General features: G+C 37.7%; 1 non-coding gene across 1 annotated transcript; it reads left to right on the plus strand.

Annotated features, from left to right (window-relative positions):
• The first annotated feature begins 1,990 nt into the window (after window positions 1-1,990).
• Window positions 1,991-2,095, plus strand: LOC145511781 (U6 spliceosomal RNA). Its single transcript, XR_014058162.1, has one exon. It is a non-coding gene; the product is annotated as a U6 spliceosomal RNA (small nuclear RNA).
• The last annotated feature ends 7,857 nt before the right edge of the window (window positions 2,096-9,952 follow it).

Consider the following 9,952-nt stretch of genomic DNA (forward strand, 5'->3'; position numbering starts at 1 on the left):
TCTGTGACATTGGTTTGAGTCCCAAGATTTTATGCTTTGGTTTATATGTACACAGCCACAGAGGCTTGCTTGTGATTGCTTTAAGAAATATTTTCCATACTGCACCCAGAAGCATTGTTTCCTAATCTAACTTTCAGATTCCATAAAGTCACTTGGCCCTCCTATATGATGAAATAAAAAGGTGATATAGATTTTGGAATGAGTTCTGACACAAGCAGGGGTGGCTTTATGGGCATACAACCCTTGCAGTAGCTCACAATTCACACTCAGCTCCTGTGCTTGGCTTCATTCTCTACAGTATTTGTCTTGAAATTCTTAATAAACTTTACAAAGGAGGACTTGCACCTTCATTTTGAACTGAACCCTCCAAATAAGGTAGCTGACTCATGTTTCAAGCTTATTATTAGTTATGTTTCTTCTCTGAACTGCAGTTTTCTTATCTGTAAATTGGAAACAGAGTAGTCATATATATCTCACAGTGTTTTTGAGCAGAATAAATCAGATATAATCAGATACAGCAAATTGGCTTACAAAGCTTTTGCACATGCGTCAGTTCAGTTCAGTTGCTCAGTGGTGTCTGACACTTTGAGACTCCATGGACTGCAGCTCGCCAGGCCTCCCTGTCCATCACCAACTCCTGGAGCCTACTCAAACTCATGTCCATTGCGTTGGAATTGCCATCCAACCCTCTCATCCTCAGTTGTCCCCTATTCCTCCTGCCTTCAATCTTTCCCAGCATCAGGGTCTTTTCCAAAGAGTCAGTGCTTCGCATCAGGTGGCCAAAGTATTGGAGTTTCAGCTTCAACACTAGTCCTTTCAATGAACATTCAGGACTGATTTTCTTTAGGATAGACTGGTTGGATCTCCTTGCAGTCCAAGGGACTCTCAAGAGTCTTCTCCAGCACCACAGTTCGAAAGCATCAATTCTTCAGCTCTCAGCCTTGTTTATGGTCCAACTCTGACATCTTCCAATGAGCAAGCATCTTTTAGTTTCATGGCTGCAGTCACTGTCTGCAGTGATTCTGGAGCCCAAGAAAATAAAACCTGCCACTGCTTCCACTTTTTCCTCTTCTATTTGCCATGAAGTGATGAGACCAGATGCCATGATCTTAGTTTTTTTTTTTTTTTTTTCAATGCTGAGTTTCAAGCCAGCTTTTTCACTTTCTTCTTTCACCCTCATTAAGAGACTCATCAAGATAATCTCATTAAGATTATCTGGTAGAAGATGGATTTCATTTCAGGATATAACTAATTTTGGATAGGGCTGTGTCAAGAAGGATTCTGAGACTCTATTTGAATGGGAGGTATAGAGTGTCTTGATCAATTAACAATGTCTGTCTTGGGCAGACATGTAAGGCAGAGGTCTGCCAACTTTGACCTTGTCTCCTCATTTTACAGACTTAGTCTTTTTATATCATGACTAAGAAGTTACTATAGTTATGAATTATAGTGTGAAATACTGCCTTATCCTGCTTTAAGTCCTGAAGTCACTGATGCTTAGAGCAAGGCTGTTTCACCAACCAGGCAAGCAAACAACTAACAGAAAGCAAAGCAAAACAAAAAGGAATAAATGTATTGTCAATTCAAGCATTAATAGGAAAAGTATTAGTGCTTAGAGTGTTCTTTCTAAGATCCATAAAATCAAAATGTAGAGTGTTTCCAACTTTAGTATGCATTAATAGCCTCTACAAAGTTTTTAAAATACAGATTGCTGGACCCAATTTGCAGAATTTTTGATTCAGGAAGTTTCTGGGGATAGAGGCTGAGAATCTGCATTTCTAGCAAGTTCCTGACTGATGTTCTAGTAGGGAACTATGCTTTGAGGGCTCCCTGTTAGTAACTTTTCTTTGACATTGATCTGATTCCTCTTAAAATAAAATTAACTATTCAAACATGCATTTTTGAAAGTAAATCTGGGAGACTCAGCCTGCCACCGCTTTGAGGTTTGTTAATAAGCTCTGAATATTATCTCAAAAATTTTTCATTTGGTGTTTGCTTCAGCAGCCTGTATACTAAAATTGAAACAATACAGAAGAGACTAGCATGCTCCCTGTGTAAGTATGACATGCAAATTCATGAAGTTTTCCATATTTTTGAAATCTTTTGTGTGCTGTTGGTAGGAATGAAAAGTGATACATCCACTATGGAAAACAGAATGGAGATTCCTCAAAAATTAAAATACCATATGATCCAGTAATCCCATTTCTGGGTGTATAGCCAAGAGAATTCAACATAGGGTCTCAAAGAGTTATTTGCACACTCAAGTTCTTTGCAGCATCATTTACAATATATAAGAGGTAGATGCAATCCAATATCCATGGACAGATGAATTGATAAAGAAAACATGGTATATTCATGCAATTAAATATTATTCAGCTTGGAAAAAAAATAGAAATCTTGTTACATGCTACAACATGGATGGAACTTGAGGTCATTATGCTAAGTGAAATAAGCCAGTTTCCCAAAGATAAATGCTATATGATTCTACTTATACAAGGAATCTAAAGTAGTTCAACTCACAGAAGCAGAAAGTAAAATGGTGGTTGTCAGGGTCTGGAAGTAGCAGTGGGTAGGGAATTGAGTATAGAGCTTTAGTTTCCCAAAATGAAAAAGTTTTAGAGCACTGTGACTGTACCTAACTCTACTGAACTGTACATTTAAAATAGTGAAGATGGTAAATTTTATATGTGTTTTGTATTATGATTAAAGAAAAATTGCTAATTTAAATATAACTTTTTCCCTGGAGGGCACAGTAATCCTTAGGTGGGGAGGAGTCTGGAGGGAAGTGAAGTAGCTCTTTGTAGCTACTCAAATGTGAGCTGGGGACTTACCCTTGTTCCAGTGTTAGCAAGCTTCCCCCTACCTATGGGCCTATGGATTCCTAACCTCTCATATATGATTCTTTAAAGCATTCATGCTTGGGTCCAATCCAGAGATTCTAATTTGGTCTGTAAGTGACCTGGATAGTAGGATTTCTAAACGATCCCCAGATGTTTGAATAATAGTCAGATCTATAAAGCATCATTTGGATCAGTGATTGTTAAATTATGAAAAGTTTAAAAGATTCTCTTTGGAGGTTTGTCAAACTATAATATGGGCTTCCCAGGTGGAGGTAGTGGTAAAGAATTCAACTGCCAATGCAGGAGACACAAGAGATGCAGGTTTCATCCCTGGGTCGGGATTTCCATTTCCCCTGGAAGAGGAAATGGTAACCCAATCCAGTATTCTTGCCTGGAAAACTCCAAAGACAGAGGAGCCTGGTGGGTTACAGTACACGCGGCTGCAAAGAGGTGGACATGACTGAGCGACTGAGCACACAAACTATGCATGCTCAGTGTTGCTCTATCTTCTCCTCACAGCCCCAGCCCCAGGGAGTCCTATCATCCCCCTCCCCTACCAACTGGAGAATTTCTGATGCCTCTTTCAGGTAAAATATACCCATGATTACCCTTTGCTATGGTAGAATTCTTCTGATCAGTGGATTGGGCTGAATTTTATATGAAGACATTCCTCACACATGCTGCCCAGGTTTTTTTTTTTTTAAACCTCAGTTATAGGGAGTTGAGTTCATCATCAACTGGTTTCTACTGATACTGGTGGAAAAGTTTTTGTCTTGGCTGTGTATGTACACAAAGCCCACCCATCCTTTTAAATCCTCCTCAGTCAAGCCTCATGTTTGAAACATAGCATTTAAGTTTAAAAATAAACTGTTAAACTATAACAAAATTCCTTTTTTTTTTTTTTTTTGCTTTTACATTGTTTGACAGGCTATGAATGATTTAGGAGATGATCTGAAGAACAAAGGGATGAAATTTCATTGAGTTAACATTTCTGCTGAAGGGTTAAGTTCTGCCAAGGGTGATCTTCTTTGTCTCCCAAAACATCAGTGGTGTAAAATCAGAGAGTATGCAGACAATCCTAAGGAGTTGTAACTGTATTATTAGGGTGTGCTCATTATCAAAGAATCCCAAATGGAAACAACTCTTCACAGCCATTTGGAAGCTAGTTTAGATACCCATGAAATCAGAAGTTTGGCAGCACAGGAAATGAGATTTGCCAATTTAATGCTGTCTAATATTAATTAAACTTAATATAACTCAGTTGTCTGTTTTTTAAATATTCCCAAGCAGAATATCAGAGAAGAAGAAATAACACTGAATTTGTAGTATATGTATAATTTAAATTATATAATCATACATGTATTTATAATTATGTATTCATATTATGTAATGTAAATTGTCATATATTCTAGATTTCTGAATATTTCTAGAATAACTGAGTAGGAGGAATGGATATGCCAAATTAATAATTTCCATGAAATTGGTTACCTAGGAAAGTTAAAATGAGAATATACTGATACAAGTGTTATTCATATGAATGCACATTTTTCTACACTGTGAAGAAGGCCAGAATATTGCTATGTACCCTAACCTATAAGCATTCAGGAGTTGGAGCAATTAAAGCTGCCTAGAATTTTATGAGACGACATCACGAGGAAATGACTGCCCAGCTGTGTTCTAAAATGTGTCTAAGAGTGACCAATACCATTACTGTGCAGGTGTTACCTTGGAAATGTGTCCAGTAACACATGAAGGACAAAAGATGATAGCTATCTTGGTGAATATTCACTGCATCCAGATTCTGATGGATTCCTCTTTGCAAAGGTGATTTTATATATATAATGGAACTATCGTTGTCTCTTCCTCAACTGGTATAAACATGTAATATTTAACACAGGGCAAGAAACATCCAATTTCTACTGAGCAACCCAATTTATATTACAGTTAGCCCTAGGGATATTTAGATGTTAATGTTTAGGCATTACTGAAATACATAAAATTAAATCAGCATTCCCAACATTCGCACTAATATAAGAGACACTGACACTGGTTGTACATACAAGGAAAAGTTGGAAGAAGTCAAAGCCAAAGGGGCAGAGAACCTGGGTTCAAGGTCCTAGCCATGCTGTGAAACTTACCTCACAGAGCTCAGGTTTCATTAGATATAAAATAAGGATAAATTTGTACATCATAAACCAAGAATGTCAATAAATTTAGTGAGGGGCTTTGAAAATATACAGATTCTGAAGATCTAGCCTGTAATTTATATATAAAGTGAGGTCTAAGAAAGTGCAAGGGTGAAAACTCTCCAGAAGGATTGCTGCTTTCAACCAAGATGGAACAGAGACTGTGCTAACTCTCCTGAAGGAACTCTGAAAAACTGGGCCTGTCTGCTAAGTTGCTTCAGTTGTGTCCAGCTGTTTGTGACGCTATGGACTGTAGCCTGCCAAGCTCCTCTGTCCATGGGATTCTCCAGGCAAGAATACTGGAGTACTGCCATTACCTAAAAAACTGAATACAACATATGAAAAATGATTTTTAAGACACTGGACATCAGACAACAAAGTTTAATAATCCCTATGAGATAGGAAACAAACGAGGTGAGTCTTGATATTACCCCAGACAATTGCCTTGAAAGAGTTTTCAGGTTGTGTTTTTCGCAGAAGGGGCCCAGTGTTGGTCTCCCTGTGTTGGAGAAATGAACTTGGAAATCCAAGAAAGCCAAGGTGGCTAGAGTTTGCAGGGTAAAGTGCTACAGAGAAAAAACATACAGAAAGATGTCTGAAAAACTGCAGAGAGAATGCCCTTTAGTCTTCAGCTGAATTCTGACCAGTGCATGCATGTGAAAAAACCATACAAGGGCAGGGAGAAAAGGCAACATTAATTCCCGATAAAAATCCCTTGGTGAACTAGAAAGGGGATCTTAACCTGATAAAGAACATGTGTGAAAAAAAAATCTTGCACTTAACATTATGATTAATGGTGAAAGAATTATTTCCCCTTAAGATCAGAGCCAAGACAGGGATATTTGCTCCTATTTCTATTCACCCTTGTATTAGTGGTTCTAGCTGATGCAGTTAGTCTAGAAAAATAAAAATAATTACATCCTGATTGGAAAGAGTGAAATAAACTTATCTTTATTTGTAGGTGGTCTTATTGTCTATGTAGAAAACGATGGAATTTACCAAAAAAAAAAAAAAAAGAAAGAACCAATAGATGAGTTAAGAAAAGTTATGAGATATAAGATTAACACACAAAACTAAGTTGATTTAGATATATTAGCACTGAATATTTGGAAGCTGCAATAAATGTCATTTACAGTAGCATAAAAATAGAAAGTACTTAGGGATAGATCTAACAAAAGGTGGATAAAATTTGTACATTGAACTATGAAATATTGCTGAGATAATTTTTAAAAAGACCTACGGAGAAGGCAATGACACCCCACTCCAGTACTCTTGCCTGAAAAATCCCATGGACAGAGGAGCCTGGTAGGCTGCAGTCCATGGTGTCACGAAGAGTCAGACATGACTGAGCGACTTCACTTTCACTTTTCCCGTTCATGCACTGGAGAAGGAAATGGCAACTCACTCCAGTGTTCTTGCCTGGAGAATCCCAGGGATGGGGATGTCTGGTGGGCTGCCGTCTATGGGGTCACACAGAGTCGGACACGACTGAAGCGACTTAGCAGCAGCAGCAGACCTAAGTAAATGGAGAGATATACTGTCTATACCTTGTCTATCGGTTGGGAGATTCAATACTATTAGATGTCAGTCATCCCCAACTTGATCTAAAGATTTAACAGAACTCCAATCAAAATTCCAGCAGGCTTTTTGATTGAAACTAGCAAGCTGATTTTTTTGTTTTTGGAATGAGAATTTTTATTCAGTACAGAATACTGATTAAATCCTACAGTTTTCAGATGTCTGTTGTTTTGCCTTTTAAAAAATGTTATTTATTTTAACTGGAGTATAATTACTTTACAACATGTGTTTTGTTTTGCCAAAAATCAACATGAATCGGCCATGGATGTACATATGTCCTCCCATCTTGAACCGCCCTCCCACTTCCTTCCCCACCCTATCCTTCTGGGTTGTCTCAGAGCACCAGCGTTGGGTGCCCTGCTTCATGCATTAAATTTCTAACAAGCTGATTTTAAAGTTCTTATGGAAATGCAAAGGGATCTAATTCTAGCGAACAACAGCAACAGACTTTGGAAATGAAGAACAAAGTCAGAGAGCTAACTCTATCTGATGGGTAGATGAAAACTTGGCTAGCTCGAAATTATATTCTGAGGCAGACAACTAGGAATATTCTGAAACTGTATTAAATCATTGTTTTCCTATTTAGCAAATGACTAGTTCGATGAACTAAACAACGTGCTGGAAGTATATGACTGCTGGCTTAGTTGCCAGATCATATGAAATATGGGGCATGAGAGCAGGGATCAAAAAACTCTTGTTCTAGCAGAGCCCATATGCCTCTTACACATATGGAGAAACCATATTTACCTGCTTTCCCTTATTCACTGTAAGGAGTAAAGCCCCTAACTATGTTTAAAAAGCACAAAATACTAAGCAGCTCTAGAATTGTTAGCATATCAATGCAGATCTTTCATAATGGGTATTTGCGAAGGAGAAAATACTCAAATTATTGCCCATTCTGGGGAAAAAGTGCCCAAAAGATGCTCAAAGTCTGGAACACCAGTAGGGTGCAAAAGCTTGGTGCTCAACTCCACAACTTCTTGGGTTGAACATTAATCAGAGGAGCAGCATGGGGGAAAAAATGAAAGTACAATATAGGTACATACTAATTAATACAATTAAACAAGACTTATAGTCCTTTCTACTAGCTCAGCAGATATTGGGCTTTACTGGTGAGTGGTGAGGATTAAATGAGACAAAAGCATCTGCAGAGCATGACATACAAACTATGGCACTTAATTTAAGAATATAATTTCAGAAATATATGTGGTTTTCAAATAACACCCCCATCCAAAAAAAAAAAATTAGAATTTAATAGAGTAAAAGCATTTCTTTCTGTGAGGAATATTGTAAGGCAAGCACTCTGTTCCATTTCCATTATTGCCATGGTTACCTGGAAGCTCAGAACCAATTATGAAACATAGCTCTCACAATTCTAAAATTCCTATCAATTTTTTTAATCAGATTTATCTTTCCTTTGGCACTAGTTTTCTGCTTCAATTAACGTTCTCTAAAATGTCTACTCCTTTTTGAAAAGAGGGAGAAAGAAGGAAAATGAATGAATGAATAAAGAAACATATCTATTCATATTCATTCAATAAACATGTATGAACTATTGCAGCAGATCCTATTTAAACCCTGCTTGAAAACTAGCCTCGTTATATTATAATTAAATCCCAGGGTCTGTGAATGTGTATGCGTGTCTACCTTGTATGTCTGTGTCTACCCTGATTCTATTGAATCTCATTCTTTAGGGACGTTGAGTCAAAGGAAAATCCATCCTTTTTTGGCCAAGGAAGATGAGGCATTAGTTAATTAAATTCCCTGTAGGCGTCTTTCGTAATGCAGTAATACTAAATCCAGAGATAAGTTGTCTTGGCAACTGCTTTGGCGACTGTTACCAGCCTGCTTTTTAGGCTTGTGAATAAAGATGTTTGAGAATCTAAATCACCAGCTGAGGTCTAACAGATTTTATTCTCACTCTTCCAACGGAGCTGGACACTAATTGATAATACAGTACACTTTCATTTATGTTTGAATACTAAAGAAAGGTTCATAGCTCAGTCTTCAGATGATTACATATATTATTCATGCTTTCAAAATGTAATAAAGATACATACTTAATATCAGTTTTCCAATTACAGTTTATGACCAAGCTCAGTGATGGTTATAGTTTCTGGCAGAGATTTTTAATTTTCTTCAAATGCTTTCTTGGGATTCACAAAGCAGCTTCAAGCATAAACATGTTTAGCTTGGGGGAAAGGGAGGGGTAGAAACCAACACACATGCACATGAAGACATCTTTATGCAAAATTTTTTCCAGTGATGAATCGTGAAGAAATTGACAATAGTCTTATTTTTCAAAATAATTTCTTCGTAATTAAAAAATCCTTTGAAGTTTCCACAGGTAATGAAGAAACTGGCTACTGAGAGAATCTGTGAACTATCAATTTTTTGGCTAGCTAATGTGCAGTGATGTCCTTTCTTAGCACTAAAATAATATATGCCCATAAAGCCATTTTTACTAGATAATAAAGTAATCCTTATTCTACACTGAATACTTTTTTAGAAATCTTGGGTATTAAGCAATTATGTAGAATTGAAAGAGGTCTAAGATCATTTGGCCCAACCTCTTTCCTTCACAGAAGAGGATACTAAAATTCATAAAAACCATAAACGTGCTGAGCCTGTTGTAACTACCATCAGGTCACGAGTTCCCTAATGTCACCAAAGCAACATAGAGGGTCTTGGTACCGTGGTTTTCTCGGCATTTGTTTCTGCCTAAAACAACCTTTCATGATATGCTTTCCATCTCATAGAGATAGTATGGTGTGATTTAAAAGTTTGGACTGCTGAGTCATATAGCTCAGGGTTCAAATTCAGATTACTCACCTTTTTAAAAACAACTCTAGCCCCCATAATCTTGATTCTTATATAATTGTTGTGGTCAGGCAGCAGTTGCCCCAGCAATAGAATACATGGAGGGGTTCTATAACCTGGAAAGTATGAAGATGACAAAGGAAATTTGTGAGAGGCTGATCCCACTCTACCATGAGAACTTCACATATGTATAACACATGGTTAGAGTCAAATAGCTCTACAGAACAAAGCATTTTTCAATATCAGTTTCCATTTAGTGCCCAGTGGTGAACTATTCTCATTTGGTGTTGCTAAGGAAGAGGCTTGTCATGTCTGAATCTTTTTTCTGTGACCCATCCTGTCCTCTGGACTTCCCAGGTGGTGCTAGTGGTAAAGAACCTGCCTCCCAGTGCAGGAGACGTAAGAGATGTGGGTTTGATCCCTGAGTCGGGAAGATCCCCTGGAGAAGGAAATGCAATCCACTCCAGAATTCTTGTCTGGAGAATCCCAGGGACAGAGAAGCCTGACAGGCTATGGTCCATAGGGTTG

Source organism: Giraffa tippelskirchi, chromosome 6, assembly GCF_054371585.1.
Source record: "Giraffa tippelskirchi isolate mGirTip1 chromosome 6, T2T-mGirTip1v1.2.pri, whole genome shotgun sequence".
Lineage (NCBI taxonomy): Eukaryota > Metazoa > Chordata > Mammalia > Artiodactyla > Giraffidae > Giraffa > Giraffa tippelskirchi.